The following is a 19,822-nucleotide window of genomic DNA, read 5'->3' as shown; positions in this document are numbered from 1 at the left end:
AAATTTGTGATCGTCCTTGCATCCATCATGGTAAAGGTTGCTAGTCGTCGAGGACCGAACAGAACGCAGGGTGATGAACATTAAGACGCTCACAGTTCCCACAATAGCCGGGGGCTCAAAAGCTTCCCTGAATTTATGGGGTGTCCTGTCCTGTTGCGCAAGCAGCTGCTTCCAAATAGCCGAAGACAGCAGGCGCCCGCGCCGCCACTTCTCTTCTGTCCCTCGCGGTGTTGAGCAACGCAGCTCTGCCGGGTTCGCCCCGCGCCGCGGGTGGACAGCTCGGCAGCGCAGCGCGATCCAGTGTCACGCGCGACCAGAATAGAACAACGGCCCGGAGCCGCCGCGGCCGCGTCTGCCTGCACTCCACGGCCACTGCGCTCTCCGCTCCGTGCTACGCCACTCGCACACGCACTGGGATTCCTGCTCAGAAAGCTTAACCCACCTCTCAAGCACGCCGTAGCTGCTCGCTTCATTTGTCTGTCCGCTTGTAACCGTTCGCGGCACACCAGGCAATCTGAAATGTCGTGGCAGATGAAAACTGTGCCCCGACCGAGACTAGAACCCGGAACCTTTCCGCCGCCGAGTTTAAGATTCGGTCTGGTATTCGCATCTAACTGCGTACAGCCTCGTGCCTGTTATGCTTTCTTAACGGGCTCGAGGGTAGTTCAGATACACGCCGGCTCCGGCAGGCGGCCAGCACAATTTGTGGACTTGCGGTGGTCGCCTATTTACGAGCTAAAGCAGGTGGTTGGGAGTCACGTGCGGGAAAAACCTGTGACGTATTGGAGAGAGTGACTGCGCATAATGCCAAACTGTGCAGGAAATGGTTCAAATCCTCTTCATATTTTTGTAGCTCAGATGAATTATTAAAATGATGAAGTTACGCGGACCCAAGCTATTTAAATGGCGAAGTAATGGTGAGGTAAGGCATACACTCTTCAATTGGATGATGATGAGAGCTTCCTCCTGGTCGGGCAGGCAATTCATTGGTATTAACTCTTGATACGGCAATGTGCGTTCACAAAAATTTTTCCAGGCTGGAGAAGCTACAAGTTTCTAAAACCAATAATATTTTATATTAGTGAGTTGGCTAATATCGAGACATGTTGTGCTATAAGAACTAAGTTTTAGATGTGGAACTAAAAACTCATGTCCCAGGGAATTGATGGTTATCTTCTCAGTACTCCATATTCCCAATGTGGCAAGCCCCCTCTCGCCGCCGCCTCCTCCCCCCTGCGGATGCCTATGCAAGTGGCACAGGAAGCTGGCAACATTTTTTTCGCAGTAGTTGCTCGCACGCATGGGAGCTGAAGGAGATAAATTTCATGAGCTGTACTTTCACTGAATCTTTTTAAATAACACATCTGACATTTACGTGAATGACTTGCCGCTATCTAATTTCCGACATAGAACCATTAAAACAGGAAATAGCCAGTGCAGACTGCTTGAATGTAATTAGTGCCTCAACACGATAGTATGTGTCTCGACTTAACTTGGTCACCTACGAAAATAACTTTTATATTGTAACCTACCTGATGCTGTATTTTACTGATTCTTAATTGGAAGTTTCCTTTGCGGCGATGAGACACGAGTTGTTGTCACAGAGAACACGCCTCGTAAGAATTTTGCCCGTGTCGGCTAAAGCGAAAAATAACTTAGCCCGCCAACGAAGAATGACTATACTGATTCGATCACTCATAAAATGAGTAACTGAGCGCACCCGCGGCGAATAAACCGCCTGTTCACTGAATGTTGCCCTACTATTTGGCGGAAAACTTCCGAACTCGTATTTTGTCAATATAGATCACTACACGAAGGATGCAGCTACTCGCGTAACAGAGTACTTGTGGAGTGCACATGGGAGTTTTTTTTAGGCTAGGCAGTAGATTGAGGTGCTCTGATGAAGACTCTAGTCAATATGCAGCAAGGGAAGTCAAACGGCGTTCAGATTAATGACACTTCGACTGTCATAATTTGATTAGTAAACCGTCGACGTATTCGTAATAAATTCCCGCATTTACTGCCCTCCGGGAAACTTCTCCGATTCAAATTACTCTTGGGACCAAGAGCTGGCCGAAACCTGAAGTAGATAGCTTCGAGAGTCGTGGAACATCTTTTGGTAAGACATGGGGGAGTGTTCATTGCAGTTGACAATATTGTCTCTAGTGAGGTCGAGGATGAGCCGCATGTAACAGGTGTAGGTTCGTTGGTTGGCAGATGGGTTGATTGGTTGGTGTGTTGGTTGGTTGGTTGGGGGAGGGGACCAAATACCGCTCTTTCAAAGGAACCATCCTGGCATTCGCCTGAAGGGATTTAGGGAAATCACGGGAAACATAAATCAGGATAGCTGGACGCGTGTTTGAACCGTCGTCCACCCTATATGCGAGTCCAGTGTGCTCGGTTCGCAGGTGTAAGTGAAACCAAGGTAATTGTTGGATGTTTTTACCGGCCATCCGATTCTGCTGCGAAAGTTCTAGAGTCATACAAAGGAAGTTTAGGGTCAATAGCGTATAAGTAGCCAGATCATGCAATACTAGTTCGAGGTTACTTAAATCTATCGAGTATAGACTGGCATGTCTATGGATTCATTGTGGGGAGGGGGTTACAGACAGACAGTCATGCGAAATTCTTTTGAACACGTTTTGTGAAAACTCGTGAGCAGCTAGCTCGGCAGCCCACACGTGGTGGAAATATCTTAGACCTGACCTCGTAGCTACAAATAGACCGGACCTTATCGACAATATCAGTACAGGAACGTGGATTAGCGATCATGTTATTGTAGTAACAGACTATGAAAGTTAGTAAATCAGTCGAAAGGCTAGGAGAGTGTTTCTGCTGCATAGAGCAGATAAGCAGTTGTTAGCATTTCACTTAGAGCGTGAACTGAAACCACTTAGTTCCAGTGAGATGGACGTAGAAGGATTCTGGGCAAAGTTTAAGCAAATTGTAAATCGTGGCCTGGGGAGCTATGTGCCTAGTAAGTGGATGAAGGATAGGAAAAACCCAACATGGTTTAGTAACGAAATTCGGAGAATACTGAGGAAGCAGAGGCTGTTACACGTTCGGTTTAAGAGAGTACGCACAAATGACAGGGGAAGGTTAGTAGAGATTCGAGCGTCTGTGAAAAGAGGTATACGCGGAGCATACAACTACCACCGTCACATCCAAGCAAAAGACCTGGCAGAGAACACGAGGAAGTTCTTGTCATATGTAAAATGGCTAAGCGGGTCTAAGGCTTCCATTCAGTCACCTGTTGACCAGTCTGGTGTGGCAGATCAACACAGCAAAACGAAAGCCAAAGTTTTAAATTTAACGTTCAAGGAATCTTTCACACGAGAGAACCGTACAAACACACCGTCATTTGACCATCGGACAGACTCACTCACGGACGACATAATAATAAGCATATTTGGCGTAGAGAAACAACTTGAAGATATGAAAGTCAATAAATCACCAAGTCCGGATGGAATCACTATTCGACTCTACAAAGAGTACTCTCCGGGATTGGCTCCTTACCTAGCTCGTGTTTATCGTGAATCTCTCGCCCTGCACAAACTCCCAAGCGACTGGAAAAAGGTGTAGGTGACTCTGGTGTATGAGAAAGGTAAAAGAACGGACTCGCAGAATTACAGACTAATGTTCCTAACTCCGGTTTGATACAGAATCCTTGAACATATTCTCATTTCCAATACAATAAACTTTCTTGTGACAGAGAAACTTATACCCACGAATCAGCATAGTCTTAGAAAGCATCGCTCATGCGAAACTCAGCTTGCCCTTTTTTCACACGATATTTTGCGAACTATGAATGGAGGGCAACAGGCGGATTGCATATTTCTAGATTTCCGGAGAGAATTTCAAACGGTGCCCCACTGCAGGCTGTTAACGAAGGTACGTGCTTATGGAATACGTTCAGAGATTTGTGAGTGGCTGGAGGTCTTTTTAAATAAGAGAACCCAACATGTTGTCGTCGAGAGTGAGTGATCAGGGACTAGGGTATCGTCAGGAGGACCCCCAGGAAAGTGTGACAGGGGCGCTGTTGTTCTCTATACAAAAAAATGGCTCTGAGCACTATGGTACTTCTGAGGTAATCAGTCACCTAGAACTTAGAACTACTTAAACCTAACTAACCTAAGGACATCACGCACATCCATGCCCGAGGCAGGATTCGAACCTGCGACCGTAGCAGTCGTGCGGTTCCAGACTGTAGCGCCTAGAGCCGCTCGGCCACTCCGACCGGCGTTCTCTAAATACATAAAAGATTTGGCGGACAGGGTGGGCAGCAATCTACGGTTTTTTGCTGATGATGCCGTGGTGTACGGTAACGTGTCGAAGCTGAGTGACTATATGGAGATAAAAGACGCCTTAGACCAAATTTCCAGTTGGTGTGGCGAATAGCAGCTAGACCTAAATGTGGAAAAATGTAAGTTAATACGGATGAGTAGGAAGATCAAACCTGTAATGTTTGGATACGGTATTCCCAGTGCTCTGCTTGACACCGTCAAGCAGTTTAAATATCTGGGCGTAACGTTGTGAAGCAATATGAGATGGAAAGTGTATGTACTGGGAGAATTTAGGAAAGCGTGGTTCTCCTGTAAAGGAAACCACATATAGCACGCTGGCGCGACCTATTCGTGTGTGTGAAGGAAGACATCGAAGCAATTCAGAGACGGGCTGCTGGATTTGTTACCGGTAGGGTCGAGCAACACTTACTGAGATGCTTCGGGAACTCTAATGGGAATCCATGGTGCGGAGGCGACGTACTTTTTCGAGAAACACTATTAGAGAATCGGCATTTGAAGCTGGCTGCCGAACGATTCTACTGCCGCCGACATTCATTGCTCGTAAAGACCACCAAGATTAGATACAAGAAATTAGGGCTCATACGGAAGCAAATATCGTTTTTCCCTCGCTCTATATGCGAGCGCAACAGGAGAGGAAATAAGTAGGGGTACAGAGTCTACTCCGCCACGCACCGGACGGTAGCTTGCGGAGTATCTTTGTAGACGTCAATGTAGAAGGGTCCATACAGTTTTGGTGCGACTCTACTACGTACGGTCGTTCCACTCGAAAGCGGAATAATGATTGCACTCTTCTCAGATAAAGGTCCAAGAACGGTAGCGCTTTTGAATAGGTGAACGAAACAGCAAGACCATGCCTCATGCAGGACGATGTGCCTTAAGCTCCGAATGTTATGGTGAATGAGGTATGCGTGCATAACGGGAACGAGTGTACACGACATACCGCTATCGACAGTAGCACCCCGTGCAATGTCGCATGCTGATCAGACACACCCCAGGTTTTCAGAAATAATACGCGTCTACCTTTAGCAAGAAGGAATAATGTGCCTACTAAGCTCACAACTGACTTTACTAACAACTTTTCAGAAGATTTTTGCGTTTGAAAAGGAAACAGTAGGTTTCTTTCCTCTTCCTTCCCTCCTCAGTTCTACTGCGAAATGTTAAATCCTCATCATCTCGCCCTGCTTGCTTTCGAGCAAGGCATCTACTGTACACATCTACAGATTCACGTTCTCTCTACGTACACATTTTTGTCAGATAAATTGTTGCTAAGATCGAATCCCGGATCTTGTTATTTCTAATCTGACACATGATCGCATATTCACTGAACCTTGTCACTAACAATTTGTTATTTCGGATTATAAGGTGAGCGAATATTATAATAGCAGGAATTTAAATGTGTGGCTGGATAGTAAAGACAGTGTACGTGTACGTGTGTGTGTGTGTGTGTGTGTGTGTGTGTGTGGGGGGGGGGGGGGGGGAGAATTCGGGCGAGCGCTCGTACTTTTTCTTGTCTTTTTAAAAAAAATTGTATTCATGTGAAATAGTGGCTGTGTAAAGCTGAGACAACTGAGTCTACAGACACTCGTTTAAAACAATCATAACGACAAGTTTCAATTAATGTTATGAATCTTGAGGCTACTGCTTGCATGCAGAGACGTTACATTCATGAAACAATTCAAATCCGCATTGACTGCTAATCGGCCGTGACTTTAAAAAAATGAAACTTTTTAGAGACCGTTACCAGTTAAAAAAAATTTATTGGCTTAAATTATTTAGTGGAGCAACATGTTCCTCAGACTGCAATGCCAATATAAGAACATTTAACAACAGTACGAGTTGATATTACAGAAGTTTTTTAAGGTCTTGGCATGAGTTGTGGCCATACTGTGGAGGAAGAGGAGGAGAATCCAATATGAATGAATATTCGCTTCGTTCTTTAGTCTGCTACTGACAAAAATTCTAACAAGCACCTAATTTGTTCGTTTAAAATAGCTGCCCTTAACAATGGAGGTAACGAAACACAGCACAAGGAGACAACTATTTCGTGTGGACAAAGTGAGTGATTATTAGAATTCTTTTATGTGAGCAACAGACCAACGAAAGCAGCGAGTATTCCCTCATATGTTATCCTCTCTCCACAGGATGACCACAGCAGGTGCCAAGACTGTAAAGAACATCTGTAATATCTTTGTGTGCTGTTATTGTAAATGTTTTGTGCTGCCATTGTAACTTGAAGATGAGGTTTGTACCTCGAAATATGTTACTTCATTAAATAATTTAAGTCAGCAAAATTTTGTGATGGTAGCAACATGTTAAAAAAAAAAAATCGTGAAATTCAAAAAATATTCTCGTCCGTCATGATCCCCTGCAATGCCACAGTGATAAATATGTGTAGGTGCCACTTGCTAAATTATTTTCTTCTTAGTGTGTTTCAAGGCATGTCTCTTGTCTGGTACAAATTAAAATACTGCAGCGTAATTCATACATAGAGAACACCAAAAACTTCGTATGACAAACCTTGCATATAACAAAGTGATTTTAAATACTACGAAATAGTTTTGGAATCTCTTGCACGTTCTTTTGTGAACAGAGTAATGTGGAAGACGAAAATAGTGGAAACGTTTGGCCATGATGTGTTTCTGGCAGAGTACGTTGATAGATACTGAACGAAATGCTGACCATTCCGAAACTGTGGACTGCTCTGATGTTTCGTCTCTCTGCTCTCTGCCACGGACTCCCTGCCGCAGTGGCATTCCACAAAGGCACAACCTGCTGGACAGTACACCGGCGCAGCAAGGCCGCATTGCAGTTGGGAGCATCAGACGATAACAAGTCCCACCCTGTACCGTTACAAATACCAAGGCTCGCATGTGTAGACGCGTTCACACTGCTGCCAAGCACTCCATTGTAACGCAGGCTGGAGGATGTGATTAATAGCGCAAAAATGTATTTGCGTTTCTAAAAGGAATATTTGCACTGGTCAACCGTCTTTTGCAAGTTTGTCTGCTACGATGTGCAACTATTGCGTGTACTGCGACGCTGTTCAGACTGGAAAAGTTGGAGGGTTATATTTATCAGTCGACATGAAACTGTCAGGCTTTATGAATGGGAACATACGAGAGCTTTAAAATATTATCTACATCTTATTTTCTTTGGACTGAATGTTGCTTTTAATTCTTTTTTGTACGAAAGACGCTCTAGCCAAGCCACTAAAAGAACAGAAAAATAATACAGGAGTAGAGGTTGCCGACAAGGCACCCGGCGAGTGAAAATACACGATTTTTAATATTTGTGCTGTGTGGTTAGAAAAATGCATTGCAGTTGTCACAACAGAAGACGTACGTACTACTACTACTACTACTACTACTACTACTACTATTATTTTTACAGTAGCTCACACAGAAGCACAATATCGTTAAAAACCGAATGCGAGACTACTGTTATATGTAGTGTCCTCTGGAACCGAAGTAGACAGTGTAGTCAAAAATTATAGGCTGTCTAATTACTAAAAGTCGCTGGCGTAAGACAAAGCATATTTTAATATGAGACATGACACACTATTTGAACTGATATGTGCAGACAACACGAACCAACTGATTATGTCACTGAAGTCAACAAAAATGTTTTGGTGGTGATTAATCGTTTCCTCAAACTACGTCACAGTGTCGTACTAGAGTAGTAGTTACTAAGTTTTTTTTTGAAGAAATGTATATTCACAGACTGTCGGCAACTGTCATCTTCAGGGATGCAAAATGTCATCGGCGTCTACGTTCATACTCAGCAAGCCGCATGATACGTGGTGCAGGGTACCCTTTACCACTACTGCTCATTTCCTTTCCTATACCACTCTAGTAGAGCGACGGAAAAACCACTGTCTATGTTTGTGCGAGCCCCTAATTTCTCGTATCTTCGTGGTGCTTACGCGAAATGTACGTTGGCGGCATTAGAATCGTTCTGCAATCAGCTTCAAATGCCGGTTCTCTGAATTTCCTCAGTAGTGTTCGTCTAATATAAGCCTCCAGCAATTCTCATTTGAGGTCCCGAAGCATCTAGGTAATACTAGCGTGTTGATTGAACCTACCGGTAACAAATCTAGCGGCTCGCCTCTGAATTATTTCGATGTCTCCCTTTAATCAGATCTGGGGCGTATCCCAAACACTGGAGCAGTACACAAAAACGGGTCGCTTTAATGATCTGTAGGCTGTCTCCTTTGCAGATGAATCGCACTTGTTTAAAGTTCTCCTAATAAATCAAAGTTGACCATGTGCCTTCCCTACTACACTCATGCTCATAAATTAAGGATAACTGCAGAATGTGGTGCCACACAACGTGGCACTACACTAAACTGGCGCTAATAGCATAGGCACATAGGGAACACAGACGACACAGATCTGTAAGCCCACGGGATAGCTGGTAAGTTGAGAAAACCGTCCCGAAACACATGTACTACTAAACGCCACTATTTCCTGCGCATGTACCGCGACATCAATATGGGGTATGATAACCATGCACACGTACACAGGTCGCACAACGGGTTGCCATACTCTGGATCAGGTGGTCGAGCAGCTGCTGGGGTATAGCCTCCCATTCTTGCACCAGTGCCTGTCGGAGCTCCTGAAGTGTCGTAGGGGTTTGAAGAGGTGCAGCAATAAGTCGGCCGAGAACATCCCAGACACGATCGATGGGGTTTAGGTCTGGAGAACAGGCAAGCCACTGCATTCGCCTGATATCTTCTGTTTCAAGGTACTCCTCCACGATTGCAGCTCGGCGGGGACGTGAGTTGTTATCCGTCAGGAGGAAGGTGGGATCCACAGCACCGCTGGAAAGGCGGACATACTGGTGCAAAATGACGTCACGATTCACCTGACTTGTTACAGTTCCTCTGTCAAAGACATGCTGCATGTACGTGCGCCAATCATAATTCCACCCCACACCATCAAACCACGACCTCCATACAGGTCCCTTTCAAGGACAGTAAGGGTTCACGCCAGATGAAAACCCGGCGAGAATCACTGTTCTTGGCACCAGGCTTTACCGGCTCTCCTGTGACCAGGGGTCAGTGGAATGTACCTTGCAGGTCCCCGGACGAATAAACCATGTCTTTTCAGTCGTCTGTAGACTGTGTGTCTGGAGACAACTGTTCCAGTGGCTGCGGTAATGTCCCGAGCAAGGCTAACTGCAGCACTCCGTGGCCGTCTGCGGGCACTGATGGTGAAATATCGGTCTTCTTGTGGTGTTGTACACTGTGGACGTCCCGTACTGTAGCGCCTGGACACGTTTCCTGTCTGCTGGAATCGTTGCCATAATCTTGAGATCACACTTTGTGGCACACGGAGGGCCCGTGCTACGACCTGCTGTGTTTGACCAGCCTCCAGTTGCCCTAGTATTGTACCCGTCAAAACGTCATCAATGTGTGTTCTTTGAGCCACTTTCAACATACAGTCACTATCAGCACGTCTGGAAACGTCTGCACACTTGCTCGCTGCACCGTACCCTGACGTGCACCAACACCAACACACCTCTGCGTATGTGGACTGCTGCCAGCGCCATCGTGCGACGACCGCAGGTCAAATGCATTGCATCGTCATATCCCGAGGTGATTTAAACCTGCAAACTGCCCACCAGAGCGTTGTTTCACCATGTATCAGCATTATCCTTAATTTATCAGCGCGAGTGTATGATCTTTACATGCTCGTTGCAGTTCGTATCACTTTCAACGTTACGCTTCGATATTTAATCTAACTGATTGTGTCAAGTAGCACACTAGCCACACTGTGTTCTAACATTACGGGACGGTTTTTCCTGTTTAGCTACATTTACTTACGTTTTTCTACATTTGACTAAGACATCTTGTTTGTCGTACAGTCATTCAACGAAGACGCCTTCCCTTACACCCAGCGTCATCAGCGAAATGCCGAAGACTGCCACTTACCCTGTCCGTCACATAATTTATGTAAACAGAGAACAATGGCGGTGCTGTCGCACTTCTCTGAGACACTCCTTACGATACCCTTCCCTCTGACGAACACTCGCCGTCGAGGGCGACGTATTGCGTCGTAACACTTAGGAAATCCTTGAGCCACCCACATATATAGCTATTTCATATGGTCGTACCTTCATTCACAGTCTACAGTGGGCACCGGTGAAACGCTTCCACGCCGTCCGAAGTGGCCGTGCGGTTCTAGGCGCTGCAGTCTGGAACCGCAAGACCGCTACGGTCGCAGGTTCGAATCCTGCCTCGGGCATAGATGTGTGTGCTGTCCTTAGGTTGGTTAGGTTTAACTAGTACTAAGTTCTAGGGGACTAATGACCTCAGAAGTTGAGTCCCATAGTGCTCAGAGCCATTTTTTGAAACGCTTCCAGAAATCGAGGAATGTGGGATCTGCCTGTTGCCCTTCATCCGCCGTTGCAGGATATGTGTAAAAGGCAAGCTGAGATTCTCAGAAGCGATGCTTTCTAAAACCGCGCTGGTTTGTGGAGGGACGCTTTTCCGTCTCGAGCAAATTTGTTGTATTCCAACTGAGAAAATGTTCAATAAAGCTGCAGCAAACCGATGTTAAGGATGTTGGTCTGTAATTTTGCGGGTCCATTCGTTAACGCTTCTGATATACACGAGTCATCTGCGCGTTTTTCCAGTCGCTTGGGACTTGGCTCTTGGTGACAGATTCGCAGTAGATGTGAGGTAAGTAAGGGGCCAGCGCCGTAGAGCGCTCTCTCTAAAACTAGGGTTCCATTTGGACCTGGTTACATATTCGCTTTCAACTCTTCCAGTTTCTTCTCTGGATCAGGGACGCCTATTACCGTGTCTTCATTACGGAAGTCTGTAGTTTGTGCTATCATCCCGCGTGAACGATTTCTTAAACGCTAAATTTGTAAGTTCAGCTTCCCCTTTACTATTCCCTATTGCCACACCACACCGGTCAACGAGCTATTAGATAGAATCCATCGATCCACTTTCCAATTTTAGGTAGGACCAGAATTTTTTCAGGCCGTGGGCGACGTCTTTTGCTAAGGTACAACGGTCGTAATTGTATGTTTCGCGCGTCGATCTTTTCACAGATGCGCGAATCCCTTCGAACTTTTCCCTGTCGTTATTTGCACGTTCTGTTTTCAGCAGAGAGTGGAAGACGGTGCCGTATTGCGAGCATGTGTTGTGTACGTGACTGTGCTATGATGAACCATTTTTGGAAAATAACTGTTTTGTAGGAACGGTGAATGCTATTCCAGGAATAGGCTCTAAAGAAGAACATTTTCACATTGTAAGATGATATACTAGATTCTAGAATTAGTTTCCATTTCACAGTCTTAAGTACATTTCATTCAGAGTTTCTCGCATTGCTTAAGTTTTAAGCTATTCCAGAAAAACTGTATTATTAATTCAGTCTGTTTCAGGATGAATAGCCGGCTGTTGTGGCCGAGCGGTTCTAGGCGCTTCCGTCCGGAACCTCGCGACTGCTACGGTCGCAGGTTCGAATGATGCCTCGGGCATGGATGTGTGTGATGTCCTTAGGTTAGTTAGGTTCAAGTAGTTCTAAGTCTAGGGGACTGATGACCTCAGATGTTAAGTCCCATAGTGCTTAGAGCCATTTGAACCGCCGGCCGAAGTGGCCGTGCGGCTAAAGGCGCTGCAGTCTGGAACCGCAAGACCGCTACGGTCGCAGGTTCGAATCCTGCCTCGGGCATGGATGTTTGTGATGTCCTTAGGTTAGTTAGGTTTAACTAGTTCTAAGTTCTAGGGGACTAATGACCTCAGCAGTTGAGTCCCATAGTGCTCAGAGCCATTTGAACCATTTTGAACCAGGATGTATATTAACACCAACAAACTTTCATAGATGAAAATGTGCGCTGAATAACCAAGCAATGGTCTCCAGAAAACTTTATTCCTCAGGAGGCCGAACGAACCCGTCTACCGCTGGTCCATGCGCGTTTTTTCCTCCACTGCCTGGAAGTTGTACCGGTCATCATTTGTCGTCTTAAGGTAGCCGCTTGACGAGCATTTTGCGCAAGCATGCACAAATTCCTCACGCCTCCACATGGCTCAAGCAAACTTGTACAAACTTCGGTTTGTACCAGAAATAATTGCGCTCACGCGACTATGCACTGACTGGCTGCCTTTTTTGCTTTTCTTCGAAATTAGTTGCCGAGCCTCTGCCTTCCGATCATTTAAGAAGTACAGTAATAGGTCTCCGAATCAGGTCTGCACCACCCCCTGACTTTTAAGTACTCCCCCTTTAATTTCTTTCCCTTTTCTAATTTTCTGATAGTGAATTTATCTATTCAATGACTGTCATTGCTACAATATCACTTCAAATTTAGCGAGAAGGATATCGTACGCAGCCTCCCTCTTCCTTTTGCCATTATTCTTTTTCGTTTTCACATTACAGAGACAAGGCTGACTTTCGGAAGTGCGAATAGAGTCTTCCACCAATCCGCGATTGATATTTTTCACGTCGCACGACATCGTGGCTACGGAAACTATTCGCGGTACGCACGCTACAATAACTATCTCGCAACTGACGAATGCTTGCAGAAGCCGCCGTATTTTCTGTACGCGCCCAAGCTTGCGTAATTACAGTTCGATGAAGCATCAAGCAGCTTCTACAGTCCTGATACTTCCTCGAATTTATTCTACACACGCTCAAACATGATCGCGCAAAACGCTTGCTCATGCATGCTTGTCAAACACGCTGTAACACGTGTGGCCACCTGTACGCACTTCTCAGTATCATCTGACACCGGCATACTTCTCACACAATGTTAGTAACAATTTTAACTCGGTATAGGTCAACCATGGTTTCCAGAATGAATAATTTCGCGGTGAAGCGGGGTGTACGCTATTGTGCAACTTCGTGATCAGATTAAACCTGTGCGCCAACCCAAGATTCTAACCGAGAATATTGACGAGTGATTATGGTCTTATACCGGTTTAATCTTTTAGGAATAGCAGAACGAAAGATTCATTCTGGATAAGATCCACACCATTTCTCTACAGTATTCTTTCTTCCAGCAGTGTGATTCCAGCAGGGTAATCCGGAGAACTGCTGTGCAGTTTTGAATGTAGGAGGAATAAGCTAACGGAGGCGAAGCAGTGAGCGTGCGTCGTGCCTCGATAGCTCATTTGGTTAGGGAATTGGCCTAAAGGTAGGATTTCAAGCTTGAGACCCGACCTGCACACTATTTTAATCTACCAGAAAGTAACGAACTATAGTTTGGTTGGTGACCAGTTATATACGGCCATAGTTTTCGTATTGTAAGTTCTTGTGAGCCAACGGCCTTACCGCAGTGATAACACCGCTTCCTGTCAGATCACCGAAGTTAAGCGCTGTCGGGCTGGGCTAGCACTTGGATGGGTGACCATCCGGTCTGCCGAGCGCTGTTGGCAGAGGGCGTGCACTCAGCCCTTGTGAGGCAAACTAAGGAGCAACTTGATGGAGAAGTAGCGGCTCCGGTCTCGGAAACTGACATACGTCCGGGAGAGCAGTGTGCTGACCACATGCCCCTCCATATCCGCATCCAATGACGCCTATGGGCTGAGGATGACACGGCGGCCGGTCGGTGCCGTTGGGCTTTCATGGCCTGTTCGGGAGGAGTTTAGTTTTAGTTTAAGTTCTTGTGAAACAGCTAATGTACGAGACTCAGCTGCTAAGACCGTAACCTCATATACAGATTTTACAGTCTAACATACTTCTTCGCGATTTGCATTTCATCTGTTGTTTACTTATTTATACTTTAATTTGTATTAAATGTTTCTCTCACGCAGGTTACGACAGTCGGGACGTAAAGAGTTCGTTAATTTTCTAATATAAAAATTCAACCCTCTGGATCCCAAATGTGCAACGCGTGGAAATGCGAGACGATCAAGTTCATTACGACCAATCACTCACCACATATTCTTGAACAGCCTCTGAGCAATAATCATTAGCGCCTGAATATAATGAGCAGCTCAACTGCTGAAACTTTGGCATAGTAGCACACGCATTCTTCTGAAACCAGGTACACACCTAACTGATTTCAGTTACAGTACTTAGGAAGTTAACACGAAGACTGCTGGACTGGTTCTCAAATTCAACTGTCCTGTCGACAGACATTCTTACACTATTAGAGTTTCACATTTTACAGATTTAACAAGTAAACAAAGTCACGCCATTTTTTCGCTCTTAAGCACGAATGAAGTAAATATAAGTTTCATCAGTTATCTTACATTTTGTGTCAGCAAAAAATTACACATTTCAAATAGAAAGAAATGAACCACACTAAACCTAAACAGACGGCACTGCATCATAATTCCAAGAAACGTGATTACAATACAGCGTTTGTGACACTAATAGGAGTAAAATAATTGTGACGTTTATAAAATAAGCGACGTTTCCACCTTTACGCGTGACGTAATAATAGGAGTGAAACCTGTTTTTGCATTGAAATATCTTGGCACTAACATTAACATCCGAACCAAAAGAATTTTGCACATTTACGAGAAATGCGTGGATTTGCTACTGCCAGCAATACAGCGTTCGTTTCTTTATTTGTTAAAAGCATGGTTCCGTCAAAGTTTTAAGTGAACATTGAGATTTGTTGGTACGTCTCAACAGCCCACTTTCACGCGTAGAGGCCATTTCCAAGTGGTATCAAGAAGTTAATTGCATGATCGTAATGGGTCCAGTTGTGTCCGAAGTTTCGACTTTACGACAGTTGGCGTATTTGGTAGCCTTCTGATGCCAGCTGAAAAATGAATCTGCAACTGGTCGATCATGTTGTGCCAATGAATTTCAATATTTTGACAAAAGTATACAGTAATCTGAAGTTAATAGCGGCAGTGGAACTAAACGTAATAAGTTTACTTGACTAATTGGTTGCTTATTTTTATTGTCTGGTAAGACATGAATTGTTCCGAATTCCGATGTTCTCAGTTTTTAGCTAATCAGATGTTCCACCTTACGTTCTGTATGTATTGTTAGGCAGGTTCTCTCATTACGATTACTTCCTTCTGGTGGCAACACTGTGCTCACAGCTAACACACAAGTTCCTTACCCCGTCTTTTTTATACACAATTTAAGCCGAGGCTTCCGTTTGCATTAACATGTGTCCAGTCCTGACAGAAACCCTAATACACAAGGCGAGACGTAAACTGCATATTTGGTAGACAATTAGAATTACAACCTCATTCAAATTAATTAATGCACTTCAGTACGATCTCTTAGGGAAAGTAGCAGCGATGTTAGGCCCGGGAAAAAGACAAACAGCCATACTGATAAATGAAGAGTCCGGAATACTCTGTGCATCACACAATACACGTTTTCACGGACAATGTTTATTTCCTCAACAGTAGATTTCTGAGCTTTCTATCTGTGATATACGTTGCTCTGCCAAGACATCGTCAGTGGCTTTGGTCACAGTCGGTTGTATTTGCTACTGCTCAAATATAGAAAAAATATCAACTGTGCTGTAGTTGAAAAAGCCCAACTGTGAGTAAATCATGCTTTTGTGGAAGGAAGCCTAAATCTTTCCTGGTAACGCCGGGAGCAAGGCTGTCATCAGTGGAAACGACAGACCTTGCACTTCAGTCTCGCGATGATTTAAGCTCTCTTGGCATTGATTAGTGGGAAGAGGGCATGCGTCTGAATCTAATTGAATACCCGCAAACTACAGTACTATGCCCGGCGGAGGTACATCGTACGAATATTATAAATTGTCTTACGTATTCCGTTCTCTTATTTAGCAAGCGAACGATGATTGCCAATATACGTCTGTACACTACCTAATCCCTCTCAACTTTTTTCACTAGCCCTGCCAAACGCTAGATATGTTGGTGGCAGCATAATGGTTGCCCAATCTTTTTCGACTAAAGGCTGTCTAAATTAACCCAACAGGGTTTCATGGGAATTACGCTGTCTGTTTTCCAATGTCTCCAATTTGAGGTCCCTGACAATCTCTGTGGCTATATGGACAATTCCGATTTGTTACGATCTTAGTTGCATGTCCCTGAATTTGTTCAGTCTCTGTTGTCATGCTTGCTTGGTAAGGATTCCAAACACAGTTACAACACACGGGAATCGATCGCACTGGCAGCCTGCAGCCGATATATCGGGTGATCAAAAAGTCAGTATAAATTTGAAAACTGAATAAATCACGGAATAATGTAGATAGAGAGGTACAAATTGACACACATGCTTGGAATGACATGGGGTTTTATTAGAACCAAAGAAATACAAAAGTTCAAAAAATGTCCGACAGATGGCGCTTCATCTGATCAGAATAGCAATAATTAGCATAACAAAAAGTAAGACAAAGGAAAGATGATATTCTTTACAGGAAATGCTCAATATGTCCACCATTCCTCAACAATAGCTGTAGTAGAGGAATAATGTTGTGAATAGCACTGCAAAGCATGTCCGTAGTTATGGCGAGGCATTGGCGTCGGATGTTGTCTTTCAGCATCCCTAGAGATGTCGGTCGATCACAATAAACTTGCGACTTCAGGTAACCCCAAAGCCAATAATCGCACGGACTGAGGTCTGGGGACCTGGGAGGCCAAGCATGACTAAAGTGGCGGCTGAGCACACCATCATCACCAAACGACGCGCCCAAGAGATCTTTCACGCGTCTAGCAATATGGGGTGGAGCGCCATCCTGCGTAAACATCGTACGTTCCAGCAGGTGTTTATCAACCAGGCTGGTGATAATGCGATTCTGTAACACATCGGCGTACTTCTCACACGTCACGGTAGCAGTTTTTCTGTCCAGCGCCATCTGTCGGACATTGTGAACTTTTTTTTGTTCTAACAAAGCCCCATGTAATTCCAGTCATGTGTGTCAATTTTTACCTCTCTATCTACATTATTCCGTGGTTTATTAAGTTTTCAAATTTATACTGACTTTTTGATCACCCGGCATTTTAAAGACCCACGGTACTTTCCCAAAACCCTTCTATCAATACACCGCGTCTTGCGTTCCCCTTCCCTAATACTGATTTTACGTGCTCATCTCGTTTCATATCGCTTCTCAGTACCACACCTGAACACTTATATGATACGGCATTCTCAAGATGTTCACCACCTGTTTTGTGATCAGATGCTATGCTGTCTTTCACCTGTGCTATATACACTTACTTGTATTTATCGACATTTGAGAAGAACTGCCACTCATTACACCGAGTGGAAATATTGTCAGAGTCCAGCGACGATACCGTCCTCTGTACAAGAGGATAGTCAGTGAACAGTACTATAGTACCGATTATCCTGTCTCGTAAGTCATTTACGTATGTTGTGTTAGTGCTGACGGTGATTCGTCTTTTGGCCGGTGTTAAGTTAGGTGATCCCTTACCGCTTCTCAAGAGGAAAACCTTTGCGTTATGGGATATCATCGACCTGCAGCCTTCTCCATCTATCGTAAGGAGGCCGCAGCGTGTTATGGATACTAATACGATACTACGAGGGGCGTTCAATAAATAATCCAACATTTTTTTTCTGAAAACAGGTTACTGGGAGAGCCTGTATGCCCGCATCGCACCACTCCACTGGTCGACGTCGGAGCCAACGCCTTATTGCTTCAATAACTCCCCATCATCCAAGTATTGCTTCCCGCGGAGTGCATCCATAGTTGGGCCAAACAGATGGAAGTCTGAAGGTGCCAGATCCAGATATAGGGTGGATGGCGAAGAACAGCCCAATGAAGTTTTGTGAGCTGCTTTCCGATGGGCAGACTTGTGCGAGGCCTTGCACTGTCACCGAGAAGCAGAAGTTCATCTGCATTTTCGTGGCGACGAACACGCCTAAGTCATTTCTTCAATTTCCTGAGGCGAACACCGTACACTTCAGAGGAGATCGTTGCACCATGAGGGAGGACACCGAACTGAATAACCCCTTCATAGTCACCAGAAGACCGTCGCTACTACTTGACCAGTTGAGGGTGCGGCCTTGAACTGCCACTCTATGGGCTGCCGTTTTGTTTCTGTTCAAAGTATGGTTGGTTGGTTGGTTGGTTTGGGGGATGAAAGGGACCAGACTGCCATGGTCATCGGTCCCTTTTTCCAAAGACAAAGAACACCCACAGAGAATAAAAAAAGAGGAACAGAAGAGATCACAGACGATACAGAACAAGAGAGACGGAGACAAGGACAAGACAAAACGAACTAAAACCACACAGAGTGTGACGGTGGTTGGCCGACCATAGAAATAAATAAGGAAAAGCCAACCACTTAGAAACACATTAAAAAACCAGTGGAAAATCATAGGCCAAAGGACAGAGTCAACACAAAACAATAAAATAAAACAGAAACACTCAGAGTAAATGATAAAATCCCCCTGCCCGAATAAAACGTAAAACTAAGTCAGCCATAGTGGAGTCGTCTGTTAAAAGGGCAGGGAGCGTAGCAGGCAGCGCAAATGTCTGCCTGACCACTGCTAAAAGGGGGCAGGCCAGCAAAATGTGGGCCACTGTCAAAGCTGCCCCACAGCGACAGAGAGGAGGGTCCTCCCGGCGCAGTAAATAACTGTGTGTCAGCCGGGAGTGGCCAATGCGGAGCCGGCAAAGAACTACTGAGTCCCTGCGAGCAGCTCGCAGGGATGACCGCCACACAGCCGTCGTCTCCTTGACAGCACGGAGTTTATTGCGCATTGGCAGTTCGCGCCATTCATCGTCCCATAGCGCCAAGATTTTGCGGCGGAAGACTGCCCGCAAATCAGTCTCTGGGAGGCCAACGTCCAGAGATGGCTGACTGGTGGCCTCTTTCGCCAGGCGGTCAACATGTTCGTTACCCGGGATACCGACATGACCGGGGGTCCACACAAAGACCACAGAGCGGCCGCAACAGGCGAGAGTATGCAGAGACTCGTGGATAGCCATTACCAAACGAGAACGAGGGAAACACTGGTCGAGAGCTCGTAAACCGCTCAGGGAATCGCTACAGATAACGAAGGACTCGCCTGAGCAGGAGCGGATATACTCTAGGGCACGAAAGATGGCGACCAGTTCAGCAGTGTAAACGCTGCAGCCATCCGGCAAGGAACGTTGTTCGGAAAGGTCCCCTAGAGTGAGCGCATATCCGACACGACCAGCAACCATCGAACCGTCAGTGTAAACAACACCAGAGCCCTGATACGTGGCCAGGATAGAATAAAAGCGGCGGCGGAAGGCCTCTGGAGGGACTGAGTCCTTAGGGCCCTGTGCCAAGTCGAGCCGAAGGCTAGGGCGACGAACACACCATGGGGGTGTATGCAAAGTAGCCCGGAAAGGAGGTGGAACAGTGAAACCCTGGAGCCCAGAGAGAAGCTCCTTGACGCGGACCGCTATTGTACAACCAGACCGGGGCCGACGTTCTGGCATACGGACGACCGACCGCGGGAACAGGAGACGATAGTTTGGATGCCCGGGCGAGCTTAGAACATGGGCAGCATAAGCGGCCAGCAAACGTTGGCGTCGGAACCGCAGCGGAGGTACACCTGCCTCCACTAGTACGCTGTCCACAGGGCTGGTGCGGAAAGCACCAGTGGCAAGGCGTATCCCGCTGTGGAGAATCGGGT

General features: G+C 45.7%; 1 pseudogene; it reads left to right on the top strand.

The window, feature by feature from the left end:
* Positions 1–13,568: 13,568 nt before the first annotated feature.
* Positions 13,569–13,686, top strand: LOC124560742 (annotated as a pseudogene).
* Positions 13,687–19,822: the final 6,136 nt, after the last annotated feature.

Source organism: Schistocerca americana, chromosome 1, assembly GCF_021461395.2.
Source record: "Schistocerca americana isolate TAMUIC-IGC-003095 chromosome 1, iqSchAmer2.1, whole genome shotgun sequence".
NCBI lineage: Eukaryota > Metazoa > Arthropoda > Insecta > Orthoptera > Acrididae > Schistocerca > Schistocerca americana.
The sequence above is the reverse complement of the archived record's forward strand: the minus strand, read 5'-3'. Positions and strand labels throughout refer to the sequence as shown.